The 25872-nt window shown below is 38.0% G+C and overlaps 3 long non-coding RNA genes across 7 annotated transcripts in view; 1 reads left to right on the top strand and 2 right to left on the bottom strand.

Moving 5' to 3' along the window:
- Positions 1-1614: 1614 nt before the first annotated feature.
- LOC147654509 (uncharacterized) lies at positions 1615-5851 on the top strand. Its single transcript, XR_015285295.1, has 3 exons — positions 1615-1730; positions 2078-2125; positions 2216-5851. It is a non-coding gene; the product is annotated as an uncharacterized LOC147654509 (long non-coding RNA).
- A 3339-nt stretch (positions 5852-9190) lies between these two features.
- On the bottom strand, positions 9191-12142 carry LOC147654508 (uncharacterized). Its single transcript, XR_015285294.1, has 2 exons — positions 11944-12142; positions 9191-10749 (listed from the first exon to the last, which is right to left on the bottom strand). It is a non-coding gene; the product is annotated as an uncharacterized LOC147654508 (long non-coding RNA).
- A 2727-nt stretch (positions 12143-14869) lies between these two features.
- LOC147654507 (uncharacterized) overlaps positions 14870-25872 on the bottom strand; it is a 40206-nt gene continuing 29203 nt past the window's right edge. For 4 of the 5 annotated variants that reach the window (XR_015285293.1, XR_015285290.1, XR_015285289.1 and 1 more), the window contains exons 2-4: positions 25479-25558; positions 16831-16954; positions 14870-15084 (exon numbers count right to left, since the gene is read on the bottom strand). This is a non-coding gene — a long non-coding RNA (uncharacterized LOC147654507). Of the gene's footprint in view, positions 15085-16830; positions 16955-23025; positions 23068-25478; positions 25559-25872 lie in introns of all 5 variants that reach the window. The other variant, XR_015285292.1, reaches the window with a different exon arrangement.

The following is a 25872-nucleotide window of genomic DNA, read 5'->3' as shown; positions in this document are numbered from 1 at the left end:
TTATTAATTTTGCAGAAAAGGCTCCTGGAAAGAGAAACTAGAAAACACTCAGTCTTGTCAAAAATAGCTATTTGGGAAATCAGACCACAGAAATCAAAGAAGAAAGGAGGGAAAAAGTAGAAAAAACAGATTCAGGGTCAGCAATGTGATTAGTGTGTGAAAAGGAAATTAAAGCATTTCAAGTTCCATTTTTGCTTTCTATTTTCTTGCCTTCAGTTTTCAACTTTATCATCGAAGCAATAAACATACTCTAATTCAGTCACTCTGTAACTGAGGTAGCCAAGGAAGGGTTTCTTGAACCAAAAGTAGCAAGCAGATTGTGTTTGATAGATCACTGGTAGAGGAACAATTCATTAAACCAGTTGGCCTCCAGCTGTAACCATCATGTGGGATTTGCTGACCATTTTGCTCTGTTCCCCATGAAGGTCAATAGCACTGCACCATTTGTCTCTGACACACAGACAAAGGACACAGGCTTCAGAATGCAGAGGACAGTACAAGCAGCAAGCCCGATCACAGCATAGAAACAAACATCAGCTGCAGGTTCTAAGAGATTGTAATGCAGCTGAAGAAATATCAGTAGTTACTTGCAAGAAACCTCGTCACACCCAGGCTTGCTCAGTTGGCAGAACCTGAAAGGTTACAGGAATTCAGTCAGTTGGAGTAGCTGTAAATTCTTGTGATTTTTGGATTTTGAGTTAGATCTTGTCCTAAATAGACTAGCAATAATTTTTGTGTACCACAATTGGATAAATTTGTATCTTCTCCTACTTAATAGTTCAAAATGGCATCATCCCACTACCATAATTCCCAAATTTGTTTTGCATGTTAGATTATTCAGAAGGAGTAGATAACCCCTCTGGACTGTTGAAATACACTTTCATGTGGGAATGGCTTTATCAGTTTATGAATTGGTTGTGTAGAGTTATAATCTGTTTTGGACTTTCAAGATCTTTCTGCTCTCTGTACTATCTCATGAGAATTCCCTTAATCAGAAATTCCTTTTTCTATGTTCAGAGCAATAAAAAGTGTTTCAGTAGAACTAGATAAGCTGGATGGATTTTTCTGAATCCATCCAAATTCTGAAGATTTGATATGGCACTCTAGATAACGGTTTTCATCCATTTTTTCTTTGCAAGAACAAATAAGTAAATAGATTAAAACAAGCTGTGTGGATTTCTTTATAAGAAAAGCCTGATAAGTTTAGGAAGACGGAATTCTGAGGATGGTTTGTATTTTCTTCTCTACCACTCTCAAGATGGTGGTGATAATTTTCCTTGATTTAATTGTGTACAACAAAATTTGACTCCTGAGGAAGGGACTTTGCTGTATAAAACCTTCCATTAGCTGTTATATTAACAAGTCATGCCATGTTTTACAATGTGCCATTATTGCCTGACAAGTTATTGTATTTCATATTTGTCAAGATTTCTGCCTTCTTATTCACTGTGTTTCCATTGCAATGCTCAAAGACAGCTCTTCTATTTCTAGCCTCGAGCCATAATTATACTTAGGCCTTGAGCCAGAGATAAGCCCATGCCAACAAAATGTTTGTGTGTATCTTGGAAACATAATCAGTGTTAACTGGGTTGGTGTATTACATGTCATACAGGCAAACCCAGCAGCCCTCTTCCACAGAGCAAGTGATAACCCTTATCTGCTTCATTCTCCAAAGAACTGCCAGGTCCAAGAGCTATTTGAAACCAGTGAAAGGGATTTTGCTGACAAAAGTAAGTTACAAGTTTCCAGTCCAACAAAAGATATTTAATGTGTATACCTAAAATCAAGGGCTCAGTTCTCTGTTGTCATTGGGCGTTTGCTGGATTGAGGCTCAAAAGCTCAATGTGAGCAGTTTGAAAGGTGTGGATTTTGCTATGACTTGTGTGAATTACACAGAGAAAAAGGATTAACATTTCAGTCTTAATGCCCCTGTTAACTCAGTCTTCATATGCAGATGTACGTAGTACATGTTTTGATTGTCGTTGATGGCAGCATAGGAACATATTTGTAATTATCTGTAAAACCATGGAAATTTCATTGATTAAGCTCTTTCTTCTGTTTTTGTTGGGAAAAAAAGACTTCAGTGTCTGTGGAGGCTGTGGTGACCCATACTGTGCCCACAAATGTCAGTTGCAGAGAGTTTCTTCTCCAAGCAGCTACAGAAGGGGTAAGAGTTTATGGACGGTTCTTGCTAAGTGCTGCTTTTCCATTTCAGTTGGAATAAGGCTGATGGATGGAGATGATAAAGTGGAGAGAATGCTCCGAGGCTCTCGTTGAGTTTGCTGTCCAGAAAAAAAAGAATTGACTGAATGTTATCTCACCAGCACCAAGTGGGAAGTAGCACATGAGAGAAAAACATGGACTGGAATCATATAGTCTGTGCTTGGTTTTGGATATTAAATGATGGGGAGATGGCAGAGGGAGAAAAATGTAAAGCAGAGGAGTTTTATATTAATTTTGACAAAAACAGATAAAATGTAGGCTACTTGGTCTGAAGCATTTACCATTAATGTGGATGATGGAAGGCCTTAAGTACACATACAAGTTCTTGTGATGTATGTGAGTTCTACTGTTCTGTTTCCTAACTAACATGCTAATTGTTATCTGTTATTAATTTATTTATTTTTTTGGCTTAGGAATGATCTCAGAACAATTGGTTGAAGTGTTCCATTATATGGAACAGTGATTCCAAATGAGATGTGGCTGTTCCTTTGGGATGACTGCCCTTCATATTTCTCTTCCTTGGGACAGCCAAGGAAGCTAAGAAAGGCTGTCTCCACATAGCTACACAAGTGAAACAAATTACAATATTCTTCCACTCTGCCTGACAAGATGTTTTTTGTATTTCCTGCTCCCTCTGAAGAGCAGGAAATACAAATTTCCTTTTCAAGGAAGAGAAATAATTTAACAGAAAGAAATAGTGAGATAATAGAATTACTAGAAGAAGGATGGATTCAATAATGTTTTGATTTAAATCAGAAAACAAATTCCCAGTGTATTTTCCAGTACTCAGTTTTAAGCCCAGCTATTATTTTTCTGGCAGAATAGCAGTGTCTTGTAAAAATGTTGATTTTACAGACATGTGTTTTATGCCAGTCCCTCAGTATTTGAAAGGAGAGTGGGCAGGTGAGCTGGCATGGAACAAGGATGTTGAGGTGCTTTGCTGGGGGCTCTGTGGTTACCCAGAGCTCATTCCCTGAGCAGCAGCTGCCCTGTTCGAGGGCACAGCAGGGACATCCATCAAGGGGTAAGGCTAAAGCGAAGCAGAGGCAGCACAAAAAATAACCAATTTCTTCAATGACAAATACCTTCAGTGGCCATGATGAACTTTGCTTATTTTGGTAGTGTGCTTTTCTGATGCCATTAAACTTTTTGTGTCTAAGACCACAATATATTTAAGGGAACTGTTGTTACTAGAAAAGGCATCACACAAATGTATGACTGGTACCACTGAAATCAATACACTGAGTCATAATCTTACAACAGCCATATAGATATTTGTGCTTCCTTCATTAGGTTCAGGGAGTTCAAATTAAATAACAGGTGTAAGTATACAGGGAAAAAAAAGATCCTAAGCCTCATCATCATATAGGATGTATAGGAATGAAATACCATATTTATGCTGCTCTTTTTCATTGCTTTATTTAATTCAAAATAAATTCACATGGTTTGCAGTGAATAGTTTTAAAAGGTAAAAGTACAGTACTTTCAGTACTACAATTTCCTAATGCATAAAAAATATGTTGTTTAAATTAATTGTGCTTTTCTCTGCTTTGTTAAATCTTTGAAATGGAATAAATATGGCTGTGTTTTTTGCATTAAAATAGAGATATATATGTAGATGTATATATGCTCTATCTGCTGGAACAGCTTTCAAAGAAAATTGTGCCTGTTCCTGTTTAAATGTCAAAATTGAATTCTGTTTCCTTTTAATTTGAAGATATTAGTGCTGCTCCAGTAGTCACAGAAACTGCAAATCAGAACAGTGTGTTGAAGATAACCATCAGCAGAAATTCTGAATATTGGAATAGAGTTTTCTTAAGTTTCTACCTGCATCTGTCAAGTATAGCAGCAGCAGCAATTTGATTGATACTTAAGGCTTAATGGTGGCTATGGTTAGGACTTAAGTAAAAGGGTACTCTGCATTTGCTGTACACCCTCTATTAAACAAATATTGAAACATATTTTCTGTCATTGAAAAATCCCTCTGATTTGTGACACAGTGCAATTTATGCCTTATGAACCAGAGGAAGATAGAAGCTGAAGATATTCTTCTACAGTTGGATGAAAACCTTTGTTATGAGCATATGGCCTTATCTTTGTATCTGAAGGATAAAAATTGGGGTTTAAAATCATATATAGAGTATCTACATAGACTCCAAAAATCTACTAGCTGTCTGTAGAACACGTAAACAAGAATATTATCAGATCTGCAGCTCTAAGTAATGCAATTACAGACACTGATGAAGTAATTGGATATGAAATTAGTAATCATATGATTGTGTGGAATTATCTGATCTGATCTGCATGCCTGACTGTTAAGAACTATGCATGTGAATCAAGCTTGGTAAATAATTCATACCTTATCCTATAGCTAATTAATGTAACATCATTTTCCTTGGTCTGCACTTTATAGAAGTGTGGTATTTCTCTGAAATTAGCAATTTTTCGATGACAATTACCTATATCAAGGAATAAGGTCTGGTTTGCAATTTTTTCAATGTATAGCAACGATCATTCAGTATCTGAATAGCGTTGGTTAATTCTTAATTGGTTAATTGGTAAAAAAAAGCCTCCTTCTTTTCCTGTTTTTCTCACCTGATTAAAAGAATGCTTGGCTATAGAGTATTGGTTTGAGCACACACTTTGAAAACAGGCTTTGTGCATGTTTTTAATATGCTCCCCTTGCCTCTAAATCACAGCTTTTGGTGTCCTGGAGTCAAAATAATTGATAGTGGGGAGTGGAAGTAAAGATCAGCAGCTTGGTTATTTGCCATAGGAAGTAAATGAAAATTAGTATGGTGAAAATTAGTGCTGGGGAAATGTTTTCAAGGGTTTAACAGTGGAATTTGGCTCCAGGTAAATAATTAGATACCAGTGGGGCTCACGGTATTTTTAGAACTACTGCTGTAGATTGGGCAATTGCTGGCATCCAGAGATATTGCAGAAACCACACTGAATTAATTAATAGGGTAAAGGTTTGGCTACTGAAGTTTGCCAACAAAAGAGAAATCTGAATGAGGCAGTGCACGAGCAAAGTGCAGGGAAGTGTGTGCAAGGCTCCTCAATGCTATTCCCATCAGAATCTTGGACCAGAACTAAAGGAATACTAAATGTTTTATAAAGGATTATATTTCTGTTCCCGAAGGATTGAATGTGGAAATCAGACAGCCTTTTTAGAGCCTCAGAGCACTATGGAGTCCTTAAACTTCCTGGGGACGCAAGAATTTGGATTGCTCTTTGGCATACTGTCAACATTTAATAACAGTGAAATGTCGAAATAGAACCTGGTGGTAGGCAAGTGAGCATCACAATGTTAATTTGATGGTGCATGAAAGGAGCACTGTATAACCTTTCCATTTTGGAATTCTGTATTTATTGATTTACATGCCAGAAAGGATTTGTATCCCCACAAGCTGGAGTATTTTTTAAAGACAGCTGATACAGTTGCAATACTTTTCGTAATTCACAATGAAAGATGTTCAATATTATTCTTAAGGCATTTCTCTACTGGGACAGGTATTTCAAGGGGAATTAGCATGCAAACAAAATCAACATTTTCTTGATTAAATCCGTGTTAGCTTTAAAGAGGAATAAGGATTAAAAAAAAAAAAAAACAAAAAAAAAGAAAGTTTTGAAATAACTTTCTAATCTCAAAGAAGAGAGGAAGGAACTATCCCAGTGAAATTTTCAGTTTTGCTATTGCAGTTCAAAGCGTGAGGAGACCAAAGAGCTCTTTACTGTGAATCAAAGGTCTGACAGCTTGGAGTTCAGACAGAGCTCTAAGTTCTGATCTAAGATTAATAAATATGCAAATGCACAGTCTTGAAAAAACCCTCATAAAATCCAGTCTTTAGCTTCTGTAATTGAATGTTTGTTTGAAATGACTGCTTTATTTCAGCTTAATAAGTTGCCACATTGTAAAATTTGTTGAACTCAGACCACAATGCAATCAGAGCATATTTCAGCAAACTCCAGGTTACAAAAAAATGCTCTTTTTGAGACAAGGAATTGTTTGGAAAATCAGGTGGAAAAAGAGGAGGTCATAAAGATGCACAGTGCCACTTTCTTATGGTACATGATACTTTTGAAACAGTGGGTGCCCACAGCTGTGGCTTCCCATATTTCTCTTCTCAAGTACTGCAGGTCTCTCCTTCATGTTCTGAACAGGAGAAGAATGTGGCTTAGCATTTGCTAAATGCTCCTGAACTGCAAATGGCTTTTCAAATGCTGCATTAAGTCACACCAATTCTCTATAATGTCAAATATTTGTTTATTATGACCTCATTTTTACAAGTGTGTTCAGTCACTCTTCCAGAATCACAGTGAGAGCTAAGTTAGTGGGCACAGAGTGCCAATTTTCAAATCACCTTTGCTAGGATGATGCTTAAGCTGTACAAAATTGGGATGTCTTCTGTGCTATAAAAATAACATAGAAACTTAATTTGCATTTTGCATTTACTTTAAAATAAATTATCTGATGCCAGTCATCCAGAACTAAATGTGGTGTTTTTTTGCTGTTGAGTACAAATAGTTCATTTTGTGAAGAAAGATGTCATGTATGTTGAAAATATCTCCAAGCATTTTGTTGTCATAGCTGTTTAGCTTAAAAGTAAGAATTTAATTACCAGATTTTATCAAGTCTCCAGGCTGCAGTCAGGAAGTTCAGCAGAATGCAACAGTAGCTACAGCTACTTTTTCTTGAGGGAATGTACTCTACCTGTGGGCTTCACTTCAAGGTGTCAGTCAAGGAATTTTGTTAAATTTATGAAGTGTTTTAATAGTTTATGCCCTGCTTTTCTCCAAGCTTGCCCTCTTTTCTGTAATAGGGGCAGGATGAAGTGCTTTGAGTGTGGAACATGCATAGAGCAAGAAGATTTGTAAAAATCTTAGAGTGTTAACAATACAGTTTTGAAATGTTTTGTTGTTTGGGATTCCCATAGAACAGAAGATCTCATTCCTTCCATCATTTTCAGAGGGAGGAACTACTTTCAATCTTCCCAATTTAGTAAATCTCCTGTTCAAGATTTTGAGAGGTTTTATTTGAAATTTTATGAAAGCTCACAATTTTTCTCTAAGTTCTTCATGTAAGTTTTATTATTCATGTGTGTCTAATACTTTGTATATGTTGCCTTTTTATGAAGTCACTTGAGGGAAAATATGTATATACTGTCAGTGATAGTCTGACATATTTATATTTGAATTTGTATCTTAAAAGGGAGGACAAAGGGTGAAAAATCAATTTGTGGACCTTTTCACTGAGAAAATACTGCAGAGAAATGATTTCACTGCAGTCTATTGCTCATGAAGGGAAGCAGCTTAGAGAAATTTTTACAACCAAGAGAATTTTAAACCCAGTGAAGCAGGAAGCTATGAAGCCATCCCTGGATTAGAAAGGGAGGTTTCCAAAATTGGAATGTTATTTAGACAAGTCTTGTGCAAGTTAGCAGTTGAATACTTCTTCTGAGTTTATGCATTTTGGATGAAAAATATAAAACTTGTCCCTCTTCAGTGACATAACTGCTGATGTTGTGGATTTGGGGTTTTTCTGTCTTCCCATTTTTCATTTTTAAAATTCCATCGAGCCCTTGCTGGTCAACACCCAAAACATCTGAGTAGTATCAGTTGTGCCCTAAGAGCTCTGCAGGACTGGCTTTTGTCCTGAAGTGTGGATCCCTCTCCAGCATGTTTTGTGCTTGAACTGCCTGACATCACCTGCAGCCAGAGCTGTGAAAACGGTGTTGCTGGGAGGGACTGGCTGGGATGGAACGGAGGGATGCTCGGAGAGGGACGTGCACTGTGGCTGTGTCAGGCCACACCTGGAGAGGGGATGGGCAGCTCAATTATTGTTAAATCTGTTTGTATCAGATATTGTTATATCTGTGCTGGAGGGGACTGTAATGCCCACGTGAGGCATAGAAATGTTCTGGGTGTGACTTGTCCAGTTAAAATTTGAAGAGCTCACATCTCCAGACAAAGCCTGAAGTTCTCTCTCCTACTTTTTTCTGCTCTTTCCACTGCTATTAAAGATAGAAAGCCCTTTCTGACCTTTTACAAACACAAACCAGGTTACATTTAGATTTAGTCTGCATAATTTCATGTATGTTGGTTTGTTTATTTCCTCTCTCTACTTCTATTTCTATTTCTATTTCTATTTCTATTTCTATTTCTATTTCTATTTCTATTTCTATTTCTATTTCTATTTCTAATCTGTATCTATATCTGTAGCTATATCTATAGCTATATCTATAGCTATCTATATCTATATCTAATTATTTTATTTTATTTTATTTTATTTTATTTTATTTTATTTTTCTTTTCTAAATTCCAATTTCATGGGAAAATCTCCTCTAACTGCCTAATCACACTTCCCAGCTGACTTCTAATACAATTTGCCACTTATCATTGTCACACATATTCTTTGAAAGTAACACAATGATTGAATATAAGCTTTTTTAAGAAATGGTGTTTTTTGTTGACATCTTTATGCCTTTTTTGGTTTTGCAAAAACATGCATCGATGTTTTAGGCAGTATTAAGTTCCCGTTACAAAATATTCTGTCTTCTTCACTGCAGAAATGTATGTAAGAAAGCCAGCACAGCTACCTGTGTGCTCCATAGAGAGATCATTCGAGTTCTGTTAGCTTGGGCATAATTGGTGAGAAACAAGGCTGGCTTTCTGCCTGTCTTTCCTTCATCTCTGAGGAGAAAATGATGTATGCAGAGAAGCATTTCCAATTTTAAATTATTTCAGGTTTTCAGCTGACTGGTTTGAGATTTGATATCCTGTCATGATTCAAAGATGAGAGGATTAGGTTAAACAAACCTTTCTCTTAGCAGCAGGTAAGCAGATAAGCAGTACAGCAAAGTAAGATGGCTACTGCAGCTTAAGTGGGATTTTGTATTGGGGAAAATGATTTTTTGACAGTTACTCTATTTCAGATGCAGATCAGAGAAACAGGAGAAAAATATGAGGATTTTTCTGTTTATTGTCAAAAGAGAAACTATTCCTTGTCAAAGTTAGAAAAAACCTATTCCACAAACTTGAGCATTTGAAATTGAACATGAATTTTGAATAAATAGACATGCAAAGTCTTAATCATAAGTAGAAAATTTGTGAAAATATAATCCTTAGCCCATATTCTCGGTGTGCTAACCTAAAGGACACAATATAAATAAAAACTGAAATATTCTCTATAGTTGTGGGGATAGGAGAAACCCAACAGTCCTTCAGTAGGGCACAAAATTTACAGAGACTGTGGAACAAAGCCAAACCTCCATAGATGTTCTGTGTGCAGACTGTCTGTTATTAGAGACTAAACCAACTGGGTTAGACCAGCTCCAGTAGGGTAAAGGGAAGGAGAGATGCTGGAAATGGCTCTGACCATGAAGAAATAAGGAAGAGAACCCAGACTGAATCAATAGCCACTCTCACCCCTTGCAAAGTCCTTGTTGTAGACCATGAGCACCCTGCCTGGAGAGGAGGTGCCGTGAGAATTGTGGACCTGAGTCAGAAACAGTGTCCTTGACTTGCTCTAGAGGTGATCAGAATATTTCCTGTGAACTTTTTCTTCTTTTCCTGTGGCCTCTGAATGAAAAATGTTAACATTTAACACTTAAACAGTTTGGTTCTTTTTAATGTATTTTTAACTGAAAATTCACATTCTCATTACCCCAGCATCCAGAGGTGTTCTCTGGTTCAATGACAGACAAAGCTTTTTTTAATGTGATTTCTGACTTTAAGGTAATAATTTAGGAAAAAATGTTGACATCAGTTTTTTATAAATACTAAAAACTTTGATTGCAAGTGGGAATGTTTCAGAACATGTTTGTTGTTTTTTATATAATTTGTTTTTTTTGCAAGGAGACATTCCCCATTCACATAAAGCAATGTCAGCATTACTGTCATTAAGAAAGATTCCTCTGCATTAATATGAAATGTTAATTTGAAAAGACAGTGGATGAGTGAGAACATGTTTCCTCAAGAAGTTGTGGAGCCTCCATCTTTGAAGACACTACAAAGCTGGAATGGTGCTGTGCAGCCTTTTCTAGGTGGCCCTGCTTGAGCAATCATGACTTCCAGGGGCTCTCCCCACCTCAGGCATTCAGGGATTCCATGGAAACTCAATTAATTTCTCGCTGTGGTTTCAGAGCTTTCAAAGCAGCAGTGCCTAAGTTCATGCTGACCCTGTCCTATAGTTCTCTCTGCTTTTCACAGGCCTTTTAGAGGGTTTGTTTTTTCCCTTTCATTTGTGTCTATTTTTCTGTATGCCTATCATTTAAATTTCCTTTAGTTACAATTTTCTTTTATTTTTTTCTATTTTTTGTTTGCTTGGTTTTAATTGAAGTGTGTTTGTTGCCTTGTTCTGAATGGAGGAAGTCGTGTTGCTGTCCTCTGATAAAGGCTTTAAACACTTCATGCTGACAAACCAGTCCCATCCTTCATGGGAATCATGAAGAAATTCCATCACTGACTGTGGAGAGTTCCAAGGTTTGTTGCTTTGGCAATTAAGGTTCTATCCCAAGCTCACTGAAAAGGAATGACAAAGTTTAACGACCTTAAATGCAGGATCAATCAATCTCACCAGGCAGAGAGAGAGTGATGCAGTGTAGATATCTCACTACAAGAGGCAAAGTGTGATTTAGTGTAAACCCCTTTTTTCTTTTTTTCTGTGGTTTTGTTGTTGCTGTTTTTACTTCCAAAAAGCCTAATGAAGCTTGCTATTGAATAATTAATGAAAATAACTGGTATCAAATTTTGTCAAAATTAGATTCCAGGCTTGGTGCACAAATAATTGAAAATAATATCAGACTTTTCCACCCATAGTTTAATTATGCTATTCATAATACCATAGCTTTTTGCTTTATCTGTATAGACTTGCTGGTCTTAGAAGTAAAATTAATTTGTTTGTATTTTCCTTCTGACTCTATTTGTCTCAATAAATCGTGAAATGTGAGCCTAATCAGCTATCAGGCATTTGGTTCAACTGCATTTATTTTCTTGAGTCAAGCAAGCACCGTATGATATCTGATAGGCCAAAATAGACATTTTATTAGTTTACATTCTGAATGCAGACAGGATAAATAATTATAAATGCAGTACAGTGTGAAATGTCTAACAAAAAGTGTAGTTTCATGAAAAATATTGGAAGAGGCAGTCTAATAAATTTGCAAATGTATTCCAAGAGCTGGATTTGGTTTTGTGTGCTTTAAAGGGGTGAGGAGCTGGAAGAGAAAGCTGTAAGAATTGTCCATACTTGCTTCCCTTTTCCTTCTAAGTGACTAATGAAAACAGAACATACTCACATTTGAGGAATATGTTTTGACATTTACATAAATGCAACCAGTATAAGGCAAAATTTACCTCTGAGAAACAAGCTTCTGTTTATTTTCCTCAAACTGCTCTGCATACTGGCACAATACAGAGTTAGAGATTATTTGTTCTAGAAAATGTGGAGAAGAGTTTCTGCAATCTAATCTGCACAAAACATGTATTATGTTAAAATAAATATATCAGATAGCTTACTCTGCCAGCCTTTATAGCTTTTAATAATTTTATATCCACCTGCCTGTTCCAACTTCTAGGGATCTACTGCAGACTCATGGCATATGGATATCTGATGGTCACAATATGATTGGTACTGGTTTTAAGGAAGAAATCTTTCAGTATTCCTATTTCCTTAGTTTGTGACAAAGGCTTAAGATAAAAAATACTAATACATACCTAAACTTCCAATCCTACTGTAGAAGCTGCTGCATTCTTTGTATTTTAGTAGAAGTATACTCAATCCTGCAAGTCATTATGTACATATACCTTTTCATACATTTAAGCAATTATATTTGCTCCAGCAGGATATTACTTGAGTCAGATTATTTGGCTTCTGTAAAAGTCTTTGTTGGACTTTGTTCAGCTCCGGGTGTGCTCAGGTGTTTTTGGGTGTGCCCAGATGTGCCCCAGACTTTCTATCATGTGCTTCTCATTGAAATTAGTGGGTATTTTACTTGCAGTGTAATTTAAATTGAATTGGGATGGAATATCTTGGGATCTCAAAAGAGTAATGGTCTGCATTTCAAAGTCTTGCCCTGGAATCTGCAGTGCAGCAGAACTTGTATTTAACCTTCTCTGATTCAGTCTTGAACACAAGTTTATATGCATAGAATTACAGTGAGGAGTCTGTGAAAGCCTAAATTGCATCTAGAATACTGGGGAGTGGAGGGCACTTAAGGTCCTCCATTCAGCAGTGATGATTCCAATCATCAGCATCCATTGAGTCAGTCTTATGTCTGTTGGATATTCTCAGCTCTTTAGGTGCTAGATTAACAGCTTTTGTTGCCCAGTGCTGCAGCACAGTGACTCACATTTCTCCTGTGCTGTAGACACATTCCACTTGGCCTGAATTAAATGAACCTGAATCTGACTGCATCAAAATTTTCAATACTCATGCCATAATCATATCTGAATCTAATTAAACTAGCTCAAATTTTTATTTTCTCAATGAAGCTACAATATTACTCCCCATCTGTGATTTTTATTATGCATAAATTTCACGTGTTTCTAGGTGGATTAAATAAATTGCAAAGATTATGATAACAAACCCAAATCCCACTACTGTACACTGTGGTACTAAATAGAAGTTTGCAGAGGGTGAGAGGAAGAACAGACTAAGTAGGATCAGAAAAAAATTTAACTGGATTGCTAAGTTCAATGCCATCCTTTTGGGAAAGCTGATTTTTAATGACAGGCTCCCAGTGAGATGTTTGCCGTATGTGAGGAAAGCGTTACTCATAGTCTAGAGATCTTTTTTGTCCTGACCAAGGGTGATGTTGGTGGAGACAGGAGATGGAGCATTACCCAGAGCTGGTAGAGTCAGTGCTATCTCCAGTGCTTAAAACCTGGGGCTTCACTGAACTCCAGAACTTGCTCTCTACAGAAGCCCCTAGTCAAAATGAGCATAAAGAATAGGAACAGGAGGTGTTTATAATTTCATCAGGATCTAAGAGAGAGGAGGTTTTGGTCTGGCTGGTTTCCTTGTTTTACAGTTGCCCAATCAAAAGGGAATAGTGAGTATTTTCTGTGTGGGAGCAGTGTCTTGACAGCACATGGATTTGCTCTGCTCAGAACGCTGTGGCTCTCTCTGTGCCTCAGGTGGTGGCAGGAGGATTTCAGTGTCCATTGCATGGGGACACAGGGTTAAGTAATTAATGTAATATTTTGGATAATTTAATGTAACATAAACGTCAGTTCCATTTCAGGCCTTACGTTGGCAGAATCTGTCAGGCCCTGGATTATGAAAATTCTGTGGAAGGGTAGTAAAAGATGGTAAGAATCCCTGTGTTGTGAGGGCTTTGGTGAAACAGGCCTAGAAAAGGCATCAAGGAACCACATCACTCATTCCTGTTCTCTAGGGTGAGACAAGGTATTCTTACACATTTTGACAGAAATCTGGTTTGCTCTGCAAGTGGAGAATCACAGCTTTGCTGGGCAATATTCTAATACTTTCCTAGTCTATCACTGAGTTTTATATACAGCCTGATTTTAAACACTTCCCTCCCCTTTCATGCATCTGAAACATTCTTTTCTATTTAAACCCCACCCAGAGGTTTGTTAATTTCTTAATTTGAAACCTTGCCTTCTCTCATTCCTCCAGCTTTAGACTCTAGAAAGCCCAGTGCATTTGTCTTTCCATGAATCAGACACTATTCTCTTATATTTTTTGGCTTTCCAAATGTAACATATTTCTCTGAGAAGCTGGGTGGATTTTACCTGGCTTTGTTTACTGATACAATAAAGACCTGCTTAAAATTCCCTGTTGTGGGGTGTGTAGTCCATAAGCTGGGACAACAATTTGTAAAGGAAATGGGTCTAAATCCTTTAGTGGATTCCCTTCCACATTTTACAGTATTTTATTGCTTCTCTTCTTTCAAATTCTCAATTTAAAAATAAAAATGAGTATTATATTTTAGATATTCTGTTCAAAGGCTCTGAGCTTTTAACTCAGCATTTTGCTTTTATTTCTGTGCAGAAGTGCCTATTATGTGATACTCTCAATGTTATGAACTCCTTTTTCTTTCTCTTAAAAGCAAATCCCTTTTTGGTCCCTTTTAATCTCCCATAATCTCACATCTTTCTTCCTAAACAGATGGAAGTGTTTTTACTGTGTAATGTCTCCCTAGGCAGAGTATTTGATATTAGAGATGGATTTGATAGTTCTTCCCAGTGTGTCAGAACCAGTGTGCCTCCATTTAGCTCTCCTTGTTTCATTAAATCTTCTGGTTGGAATGTGTTTGGTTTTCCGCAGGTTTGAGCTTAGCAAGCAAATTTGTGAGATTACCTGGGGAAACAAAATGCAAATGTGCTGAAATGTTTAAGAAGTAATGGTACATCAGAGGGGGCAAAGCCCCTCCTTCCCTCACAAATCTCTAAGCAAGCTTGTAGATTGATATCAATGAAAAAATTAGGGCATCTATAAAGTGAGAACTTCTAAGCAGCTTCAACATGCTGAAACTGAGTGTTCAGATGTCTGGGAACTTCAGTGGATTGTCCCAGAGTGTGAAGTGTTTTTCTGCAGCGTCATTATCCAGGATATACCTGTACATGTATATATACATATGTATATCTACAGGTGTACATTCAGTCCTTATGACAGTGCTGTAACAAAGTAGAGACATTTTATTAGTTTTCACTTAGACAAAATTCATAATAGGATCTGGAAACCACACTCAGTCAGAATGGTAACCAAGAGCACGGTGTCAGGGATGGGTTCAGCCTGCTGCATCCGGGTGTCTGTTGGCATCACACTCTGAGGAATGTTCAGAGAGGTTTTCCCAGGTAACTCCAGCCCACTTCTTCACTCTCACAGCGAATCTGTGGGAAAGAAATAAAATGCCCTTCACACTGGGAGCCTGGCAGGTCAGTATGTTTTGATTTGGTGTTGTACTTAACTGTTCCAGCAGAAGCCAAGGTGAATCCTAATGCTTTCACCTCTGAATACTGCTTCAAAACAAAACTTATTTTCAAGTTGGAGTTCAGGAAAAACAACCTTAATTGTGGGGGGGACCGTTGTCTTAGTGATGAGTAGCATTTCTGAAATTGCAAGTTTTTGGATGGCAGAAATTACCTTTATTACCTTTTAATCCCTCCTTGGTTTTTAATCTTTGTTTCAGTTACCCTGGAATTAAAGGAAAATTGAAAATGTTAACAGGCTGGATGAGAACAGTGTATGTTTCACTCCTTGCCTGTGTTACATTATTCCTGGATTTCTTTTGGTTCTTCAGCAGATACTGATGGAGGTGTGAAATGTTTCCGAAATTTATGTAGATTACAGGACTAACACAAGGGAGACCCACTACATAATACTCAATAAATTCCTCCTCCTCTTCACTGTTAAGCAGTCTTATTTAATTGGTAAGATATTATGTTCTAGTGTCTAAGAGACTCTGTTCCAAAGATATATTTAATATTACTAAACTGTGTATTATATCATCAAATTGACTTAGTGACTTAAAGCAGAAAATAAATTCCATTAGAGAAGTAATTAACCACTTTCTCATCAGACATTTTAAATTATGTTGTGGCTGATGTTCAGTCTATTTGAGTTTGTGTTTGTTTGGTTTTTTTTTTTCCTTTTTAACAAGACCTAAAATAGACTTACTTCTGGACTTCTAAATGCTTATACAGTTTATTGCTTTTATGAATTTCCAGGAGTCAAGACTCTATCGATCAACAGAAATAATAGGTTTAAAATACTAGTAAATTTTTTCCACTGGAGTCTTGATGAAATGTATTTTTTGTTAATGCACACCTCTAGGTGGCTGAAAGTATCTTCCATTTGAAAGCATGCAGTTATCAGAGAGTGAAGGAACAGCCCAGTTTTACAAAAATGATGTATAGCCTATTTTAGAAATAGATAATATTAGATAACTCATGCTGAGAGTAGGAAGGGACATTGGGAAGTGGAGACTCTTGCGTCTGATGGAGTGAAATTTATCTGCTGGATTTAGTAGAAACTAATAGAAGCAGTAATTCCTCCATCTAAAATCCTCATGACTGCTTTAAAACCCCCATAATATATACATATATACACATTTTCTTTTTCATGTCTATGTTGACTTGGTTTTACAACCTTTTAAATTTCCATTTAGTGTCACTTAAATTTCCATTTTAGACCTTTGGTATTGTAATTTACTGGTGTTGTATTTTTTTTAGCTGGATGTCTCAGAACTCCAGCCAGGTCAGGGATCTGCACAGGTAGACTTTTATAAGGAAGAGTTTTCAGTCTTCAACAGATGAAAGTCTAAAGCACTAGAGAGAGCAGATAAATGAAACCAAGAGTGGGAAGAGAACAAGTAGCAGAAATAGCTGCATATTTTGGCACAATCAAATAGCATTCACTGACACATACTGTATCTGATGACAACAGTGCTGCATGCTCGGTGTAGGTAGGTTGAATCTCTTCAGCCAGTAATACAAAGTTCACATGGCATCTTTTGCTGGACAGCATCCTTCAGTTTTACATTTGGAAAAAATGCTTTGTCCTTGGTGCCAACATAAGTTGCTGATTTCTAAAAAAGCGGTGATTGTGGAATTTTTTAGCACTAGCTTTCAATTTACCTGAAAAATGTCAGCTTGTGTTCAGGAAGGAAAACTGTCTGTTTTCAGCTGAATTTGCAGTTCTGCTTTTAATGTTGTCTTGTCTTGTCACAGGATACCGGATAAATGCCAAAGTTAAAAGTTCCTAAAATAAAAAAATAAGAAAAAGAAAAGATCTGAACCACAGACAAAAAGTTGTTATTGAACAAGCTATTGTTGCAGATAACCAAAGAGCTGCACATTTTGTCTGATGGTAGAATAGTAGATACTTCAGTGTTGAGCCAATGTATTGTAACAATATGCAGTAACACAGTTTAGGAGGTGATTGTGCCCAAGAAAGTCCTCTGGAATTTAGAATGCTGTTTAAATTGAAGAAAGACTCTTTTATAAGGAAGCCCTGCTTATATATAGATGTTAGGTATTTTATATATATATGTATATATAATACACACATATATATTACTGAATATTTAACCAGCCACAGTCATGTCAGAGAAAGCTGGCACTAGACTTGCTCTGGAGGTGTCTTTTACTCATCTTTCTGCTGACTAAAGAGGGACATCTCTTCCCCTAAGCAAGAATGTCTAGCTTAAGCTACATGTTTAAATTCTAGGTGTCAGGATGCTGGTCAAAGGAATGCCTCCCTCAGATTTTGTAGTTAAAATGTAAGGATATCAGAAATTATTTTCAGCTGACCTCATAAATTGAGTTTGTTTAATGAAGCAAAAAGTGTCAAATCCTCAGGCATTCTGTGATTGCTTTATCCATACACTTGACCTAAAGCGAGTAAAGTAATCCAGTGAGTTCTGGTCTATTAGGCTTGCCTTTGAAACCATGAAGAACAGAAACCAGTCTAGGGAGCAGATATTCCTATTTGTAAGTTTTACTTTCAAGAGCAGTTTGTGTTGGGTCTGCAGGTGTTGCAAGGGGCACGCAGCACCCCAGGGATGCTGGTCTAGCCTTACCCTGGCTGTCACTCTTGCCTAGGGACTCGGTAGGATTGTACATGTTTTCCAGGCTCAGTTCTTCATGTTACGCCAGGTTGTTCTGGAACTTGTCTTTAGCCTGCCTCCCTTGAGCCCTATTAAATTAAAGTCCTTTTGTTTCCTCCCATTTTCATAGGTGTCCATGTCTCACATCCTGTATGTAAAAGAAAATAATTTGCCTTCTTGGTCTGAACCTTTGTATTAATCTTCTTTGCAATCTGGTATGAATTATTGCTCCTTCTTGGTGTTTAACATGTTGATTTATTTTTAGGTTGTTGGCTGATCCACAATCTCTTTAATATCTCCTCATCTTGCCAACAGCTGGACTCTAGATCTGAAGTCATACTTTGCTTTATTCTCTCCTGGAGCCTGCAGGGTATTCTCAGACCCCTAAAGCAAGCAGCTCACCAGCAAGAATTGCTCAATCTGCTTGGTTCATCCTATTCTGAAAATGACATAATGAAGGCATTAATTTTTTTCATGGTCCAGTTAAAAAGTATCAAGGATGGGGAATTCCTCCTCATTGTTTACATACTGGTATTAAATGAGGCTAATTTTCATTTTCTCACTCACCAATTTCCATAAACAAGCAGCTGTGCTGTCTTAACATATAAGAGTGATTCTTTCATATCCTGCCATGATATAAGGACAATTTCAGAAGTTATTAGTTTGTTGTGATTTTTTTTCTTGTGAAGACTGTATATTCTGACATGTTCCTCACCTTCCCTGAATCATTATGAATTTAAAAGCTTTTTTAGCAGTGGACTAATACATGTCACTGTCTGTTATGCATCCCCTATTTATTCAGTTAGAATTTTAAAAGCTGCTGTAATGAGAAGATGCCTTTTCAGTTTTGTATTTACTAGGCCTGATTTCTGAAGTGTAGGATGCCAGAATTAATTAGTAATTTTTTAATCTATTGCTACTCATTATTACTGCATATAATTTTTCCTTATGGTTTCTTTTAATAATTCAGTGAAAACACTGTCAACAGTGGATGCTTTATTATTTCTGATCATTCTAGAGTCTCATTGAAGCTGCATTTCCTGTAGATAATTAATTGGAAAACAGCTATTTGTTCCTGCCCTCTAGAAATTTCGGCATTGAAGAACTCATTAAAGTACTAGGTTGAGCTTTGTAGGGATATATTTTTTAAAACTTAGTTTTCTCCCCCATTCTTTACCAATCTTCCTTTCAGTTGGTGTAATTGCCTTCATATATTTATATCTTATATATTTCCTGACAGTATTTTTTATTCCATTACTCTTCACTTTTTCCAACAAATAATGAAAATTCTGGATTTTGTGTGTTACTTCATACTGCTTTATCACTGATTGTATTTCAACACTTTCATGGTATTTTTCATGTTGCCATGTTCCTCATTTTCAAAGCTGCTCTTTACGACTGCCTGGAATTCCTGTACACTGTTTTCCTCTGAAATTCCTATTGCCTGTTGTTTGGGCTCTTGTTGCAAAGGATGGCAGGCATGAAATCTACCTCTCTGTTCTCCTTCAAGATTCTGGGCAGCACATTTGTATCCTGAGTGAATAATTAATTACTGTCTGCTTTTTCTGGATATTGGTTCATGCTGGTGAATTTTTTTTATCAGAGATTATTTTTTTTCACAAGGGTAACCTCAGATACTAAAATGAGTTCCTTGTATTTTGCTCTAATGCATCATGAGGAACCTTACTTCCTCATTTCCACAAAGCTATATCTTTTTCAATGAAGTCACTTGGAGTGATTCCTGTGATGTTTCTTGGGCATGTTCACTACACTGATTCAAAATTTCTGGAACACATTATAATGTACAGAGAATATTCATCCCTTGTTTCTTCCCTGTAAACATATTGATGTCTTCCCAACTTAATGGGTAGTATAATATCCTTCACTATAGAGTTTATCCCTCGAGTCATTCCTGCCTGAGAAGGGGCTAAACTTGCTGATTTTGAGAGCCTAAATTCTCTGACATATAATACATGCTGCATCCAAACTCTGGAGGGATCAAAACACTGATATGAAAGTGCCATCTCATCCTTTTTGAGGTCTGCTTAAACATATCTTGTTTTGGTTTCTTAAACATTTCTTGTTTTGGTTTTTATATCAGAATTGTGGAACAGTCTGGGTTGAAAGGGACTTCAAGGATCATTTATTTCCAGTCCCCCATTTGTGGGCAGGGCCATCTCCACCAGACCAGATTGCTCGGAACCCCATCCAACCTGGCCTTGAACATTTCCAGGGATGGGGCATCCACAACCTCTCTGGGCAGCCTGTGCCTCACAACCCCCACAGTAAATAATTTTTTCTTGTTATCTAATCTAAACTCTATTTTAGTCTGAAGCCATTCTCCCCTGTCCTATGTAATTTCAGGGCTTTCAGAAGTCCATAAACTTCTAGTTAGGATCCATACAAAAATGTGACAATTCCATTAGAAATGTATCCAGAGAAGTAAAAGGGAAGTAAATCCCCATTTCTGTGGCTGTTTGTTCACACATGGATCCTCATGCCTGTGCTGAGATTCATGGAGGTCATTGAGATTCTGGGGGGATTGAACAGCAACAGTCTCAAGCTCCAGAGACTTCCCTGATTCAGATGTTCAGAGAAAAATTATCTATGTGTGCATTTCTTGTTCATTTGAGTTAGAAAACTAAGTACAAAGCCAATTCTTGCTAATTCAGATTCAAATCAAGCAATGCAAACTCGGTTGAATGAATTTTCCATATAATTAGCTTTATCTGTGAGGCTATGGTGTAACTCAACTTTTTTGTTGTACTTAACACTAAAATGTATCTGATTGATACTCGGGAGTAGTTATGGGGTTTCAAAATGAATAGACATAACCTAATTTTACAGAAATCATTCTATATTAATTCTGGTTTGTGCAAGATGGAGAATGGTGATGTTAATTAAAATGTATCAATGTCAAGCAGTATTTCTGTTTAATTTTATGGAAATAACTTCCTCAAATACATTTGTAACTGAGATGTAAGCAAGGGAACAGCTGATTTTCAGACTCTTTGCTTTTCTGAAAGGGTCATAAACCTCACTGAGAGGTGAGCTTTGTTCAAGCCCTTGAACTAAGCCAGTGAACAACATCCAGCTCAGGCATCACTGAGAGCTGCAGGCTTGTAACATTACTGGTAGAAAATGTAGTGGCAGAGTGGCAGTGCCATTTTCTGACTGGCTGAGGTACACACACACCCTGCTGGGTGATGATTGTTGACTTCAGAGGGATACCTGCATGCTTCAGGTGGGACACAGACCTGCTGCACATGAGAAACCCAGAATAATTTAACAGTGCATATTCAGAGCCTTGCATTGCTTGCAGCCTGGTTTGGTCAGCAGGCTCTGGACAAATATGACATCATTGTTTTTGATGATAGCCAGGAGTCAAAAATGCTTTTCTCAGTGGCTTGATGACATGATAGATAGTGAGAAGGCAAATCTGAGAAAGGAAGTGTATCTGAAAATCTGATTTTTTTATTCCCAGCTGTTATCAGTTGCTGTAAGAAGATACTGCTTCTCCTAATGACTCTTGCCTAATTATTAGGTATTGTAAACAACAAAATATTGATAACAGCACCTTTTTTTTGGTGAACTTGTCATAGAAGCAGAAATAGTGCTTGCCCAAAAATAGTTTGCCAGCAACATGAATCAGGTTAAGAAAAGAGCCATAGGTTAACAAATGACCTCTTTCCACAGCAATGATTTCATGCTGATGCACTGGCAATAGGGTAACAGTACTCATCACTTACTGGAGCATGAGATACAAGGTGGATCAGAAACAAGAAGCACCTCTGACCTTGTTTCTCTGCCGTGAGGGGAAGGAAAGCCTGGCTCTCTAGGCTGGTCAGAATTGATCACAAAACCAGGATGCTCAGCAACAGCCTCAGGTTGGAAAGGCCTCAGTGCCTCAGCCTACAAACTCCTGTGTAATAACATTTCAGCACAGAGTTCACTTGGCTCATAGCTGTTTCCAGTCAGGTCCTGAGGATGTCCAAGAATTGAGGGTGGCTCCCTTTTCCAGGACATGACTGTCCTGTCCTGTCCTGTCTAACAGAGCTAATTCCTTCTACCTGAAGTCTCTGCTCTGGATAGATTCCACATATTTTGGAGCTCACAGATCCATCCACCTCCACATCATCATGGAGTGATTTGGGTTGGAATGAACCTTTGGAGACCATCAATCCAACCCCCCTGACCTAGAGCAGGTTCACAGAGTTGTATCCTTGCAGGTTTTTAATACCTCCAGAGAAGGAGAGTCCCCAGCTTTTCTGGACAGCCTGTTCCAGTTCTGTTGTCTTCAAAACAACAGAGCTTCTCCTCATATTCAGATGGAGCTTTCTGTGTTTCAGTCTGTGTGCCTCACCTCTTTTCCTGCCACGGGGCACTACTGAAAAGAATCTGGCCCCATCCCCTTGAAAGGTGAGGTTTGGGCGTGTGACCCCAGGCTGTGGATCCAGCAGAGTGTGTTGGGAGTGAGCTGTCCAAATCCTCCTTGGCCACGCTGATCTCACACAGCTTTCCTGCTGCAAAGGAGACAGCAAGTTCAGCCACCTGCTGCTCTGGGATGTGCTTCACCCGGGCACATCTTTTGTGAGCACCTCTGCAGCCTGTCCCTGCTCTGGGAGAAAGGTTCAGGTGCTTCCTGCACTCTGAGGTCTGCCCTGCAGCCTCTCTCCTCAGCAGCTCTCCGTGGGCAGAGGCACCCAGGTTGCAATGATTCAAATCCTGCCATGGCTGGTACAAACCTGCTGTGGAGAAAGAGTGCAGGAGGCACATCATACTGGGTTTGAAGCTGTGAGTGTTGGGTAAACTCGGACTCTGGAAACCCAGCTCATCAGTTTGAGGTGTTATTCCAACACAAGAGCCATCCTGCAGGTGTAAGGAAGGGCTGGGATTTATTCAGGTCCTGTGGAAGCAGGGGAAAGTGATTTGTCTCAGCAGCTTCTGTCAGCCTGAAGAGGACATGGACAATTTCTGCTTTAGGAATCTGTCCCCAGTGTTCCTTGAGTCTCCAGAGATACACTAAGAAGAGGTAACTACCAACTATTCTGCTCTTTTAATTTCTTTTTTTGAAAATTATTTTTAAATTACTATTTTTATTTTTTTTTTTAAATTCAGAGCAAAGTTAATTACATCCCAGTGTATAAAACACAACTACTGCTGGGAAAAAAAATAATCCAGCCATGAATCTGCTCTTGAGGAAAACAAGAGAGACATTTCTCACCTGCATATCAAGATTTATAGTGTCCCCAGAAGCCACTTCATCCTAAAGTAGAGAGCACAAGCTAAGGAACAGATATGTGAAGCCACAGTTCCCTTTCACTTGGAGGGACATCCAGTTCTACTGGGATCAAGTTTTTGTGAAGAAAAGAAGCCTGATGAAGTCACAAAGTAAGTCCTTGGGGGGATCTCGGTCAGACTGCTTTAATTTAAAGGTCTCAGTTGCAAATGAACAACAGCAGCAGCTCTTAAAGCAAAGAGATGGTAAATTACAGCAAAGAGGCTCCGTAAGCAGAAGACACTCCGGCAGCACAAAGAACCATCCCGGAGCTGCTGTGTCACACTCTGGGCAGCAGAGAGCAGTGGCAGAACGAGCAAGGATCCTGCCTGGATGCCTGGAGGTACCAGCACATCCCCTTCAATGCGCTGGTTCAGCTGTGTCCCTTCTGCATCTCACTGTGCCAGCAGGGCTGTGCAAAGGTCCTGCCTCTGCATCATTCCGCCAGAGCTCAAATTCTCATAAAGAAAGCTACACAATGACAAAAAGTTACATTTTCTGCACCAAATCTGAAGCATCCCTTTAACAGTGGAGGGGCTTTTTTATGACATAGACCACACTCACTTTTTGTGATGTAGGTTGTCTTTGGGTGATTGTATTTCACGGTGTTATGAATTTGAAGCCAGATTTTGATTCTGTACTTTGATGGTTTACCCAGGATATTTAATTTAAGAGGATATTGAATTTAAAAGGTACCATCTGTTCCTCAATGGTTAAACCTGCTCAGAAGTATAAAACTTTGAGAATGTCAGTATAAAAATATGCCATATGTTTTGAAACACAGCTGATGACACTGTGTGCTTGTTATTTTCAGTTCTTAGGTGCTGGACACCCTGAGTCACTTCTAAATCATCATTCCATTGAGAAAGAATATCCCAGCAGAGAGCTGACTGTTCCCCTTGATGCATATAGAGAGAATTTAACCTAAATTTGGTCAATTAATTTCCTTCTTTCATTTTGCACATGTGTTAGTTCTTCCATTCTCTGGAGATGCAGTCTGCATTTCTACTAATCTCCATTATCACATTATCACAATATGGGCAATGTCTGTTGAAAGATATGCTGTTTCTTCCTTTGAGAGCTTTACTGTTCATTCCCAACTGGGAAAGCATAGCACCCTCACATAATCTGTAACTGACTGTGCATCACATTCTTTTATTTTTGTTTATCAATTATAAATTGCATTGTTTATAGGAATAAAAGACTTGTCTAGTGAGTCAAATGTATTTATTGCCCTTACAAGGAAAATGTTCTCACTAAAATGAATATACATGTATAAAAATACAGCAGAACAGTGTAACATATGTAAAGTATGTTTGTACTCGTGGCCCTTTTAATCTAGGAAAATGTTTTTTCATGCTAAGATTTGTCTGGTTTCACGTGTGTGTGTGTCTATATGGCAGAGCCCTGAAATAGCATTGCAAGCCACTCATTTGTAAGTGCAGCAGGTCTGCTGCTGGCACAGAAAGCTGCTCCACAGAAGGGCTTTGGGAATCACTGCCTGCTCCTGCAAATTCACATTGTCAGTCCAGCAGTGAAAGACAGCTGTGCATGGCAGAGACTGCTACCAGGGCAGGCAGGCAGCATCTGGCCCTCTGCTCAACAACCCACCCTTCAAGCATATTAAGTTGGAAACCAGAAATGTTATTTCTTGTACTGTGCTCTGAGTAAAACCTCAGGTGGTCACATCATAACTTGTGGTAAGCAAATGATGTCTGAAAAAAAGGTGAATATTACTTTGAGATGTGCTCACAGAATTAAGATTATAGTTATACAGTTCTACATTTACCATTACATTAACAGTGACAGGGACAGAATTAATCAGAAGATTATAAGCTGAGAACCAAACAAATCCATGTGCTTTGAGTGAGTTATTTCAGGGTTTTTTTTTTTGTTTTTTTGCATGTGCCATTGCATTTTTAAGTGGAGATATAACCCAAGCTGCTGGAAATTATTCTGATCTTCAGTAACCAGCATTTATCCAGAATAGCTACTGGGGTTAATATCGATGAAAATCACAATTTGGCTTGTGAACCTGGCATGACATTTTCATCTGAGACATTTGACTTTGCTTTCAGTAATTGCTTATTTTGAACCTGAGAGGCAGCTTGGTAAATATATAAAAATTAAGGCCTGTGTCCTTGATAGCTTTTGTTGGGTAAAATTATAGAAATGATCTGTTGTCAGCTGAAATGTTTAAACCAGTGCATTCAATACTGGTATTCTGGTATTGGCTACTGGTACAGGTATTCCAGAAATGCCTTCTGCAGAGCTGACCCTGCCTTCAGGCAGAGATATGGGCTTGGTGATGAAATCGATTTCAGACCCTTTAGTCATAATCCATTGCCTTCCTGTCTCCCCTGCAAAGGCAGAAATGTGCACTTGCTGCTGCCTCTTACCTGGAGTACAGGTGTTGTTCAAGGAGTTCTGATCTGACCTTCTGCTCTCACAGCAATGGAAAAATCACAGCTAGAGATCCCTATAGAAGAAATAAAAATGTTCCTGATGACTGCTGTGGGCTGGCCTCCAGTAATAAAAGCTTCCTATCACTTGAGTCCCAAATTGGTATTTTTAAGTTTTGAGTAATGTGATCTCAGTATTAATCCCGTGATCTGAAAACTATTCCCTTTTCAGGTACCACAGGTTGGACACCCAGAAAATTACTGAATAATTTTACACAGGAGGTAAATTCATACATCTTGAAAGGGATGCTCTTTTGAAAACCAATTTAGAGCTAACATGAAGAAAAATTGAGTTTGTGTTTTGATGAACTTTGAAGCTGTTGTTGCCCTG

Source organism: Cyanistes caeruleus, chromosome 3 (assembly GCF_971803275.1).
Source record: "Cyanistes caeruleus chromosome 3, bCyaCae1.hap1.1, whole genome shotgun sequence".
Lineage (NCBI taxonomy): Eukaryota > Metazoa > Chordata > Aves > Passeriformes > Paridae > Cyanistes > Cyanistes caeruleus.
This window is presented reverse-complemented; position numbering and strand designations above follow the sequence as displayed.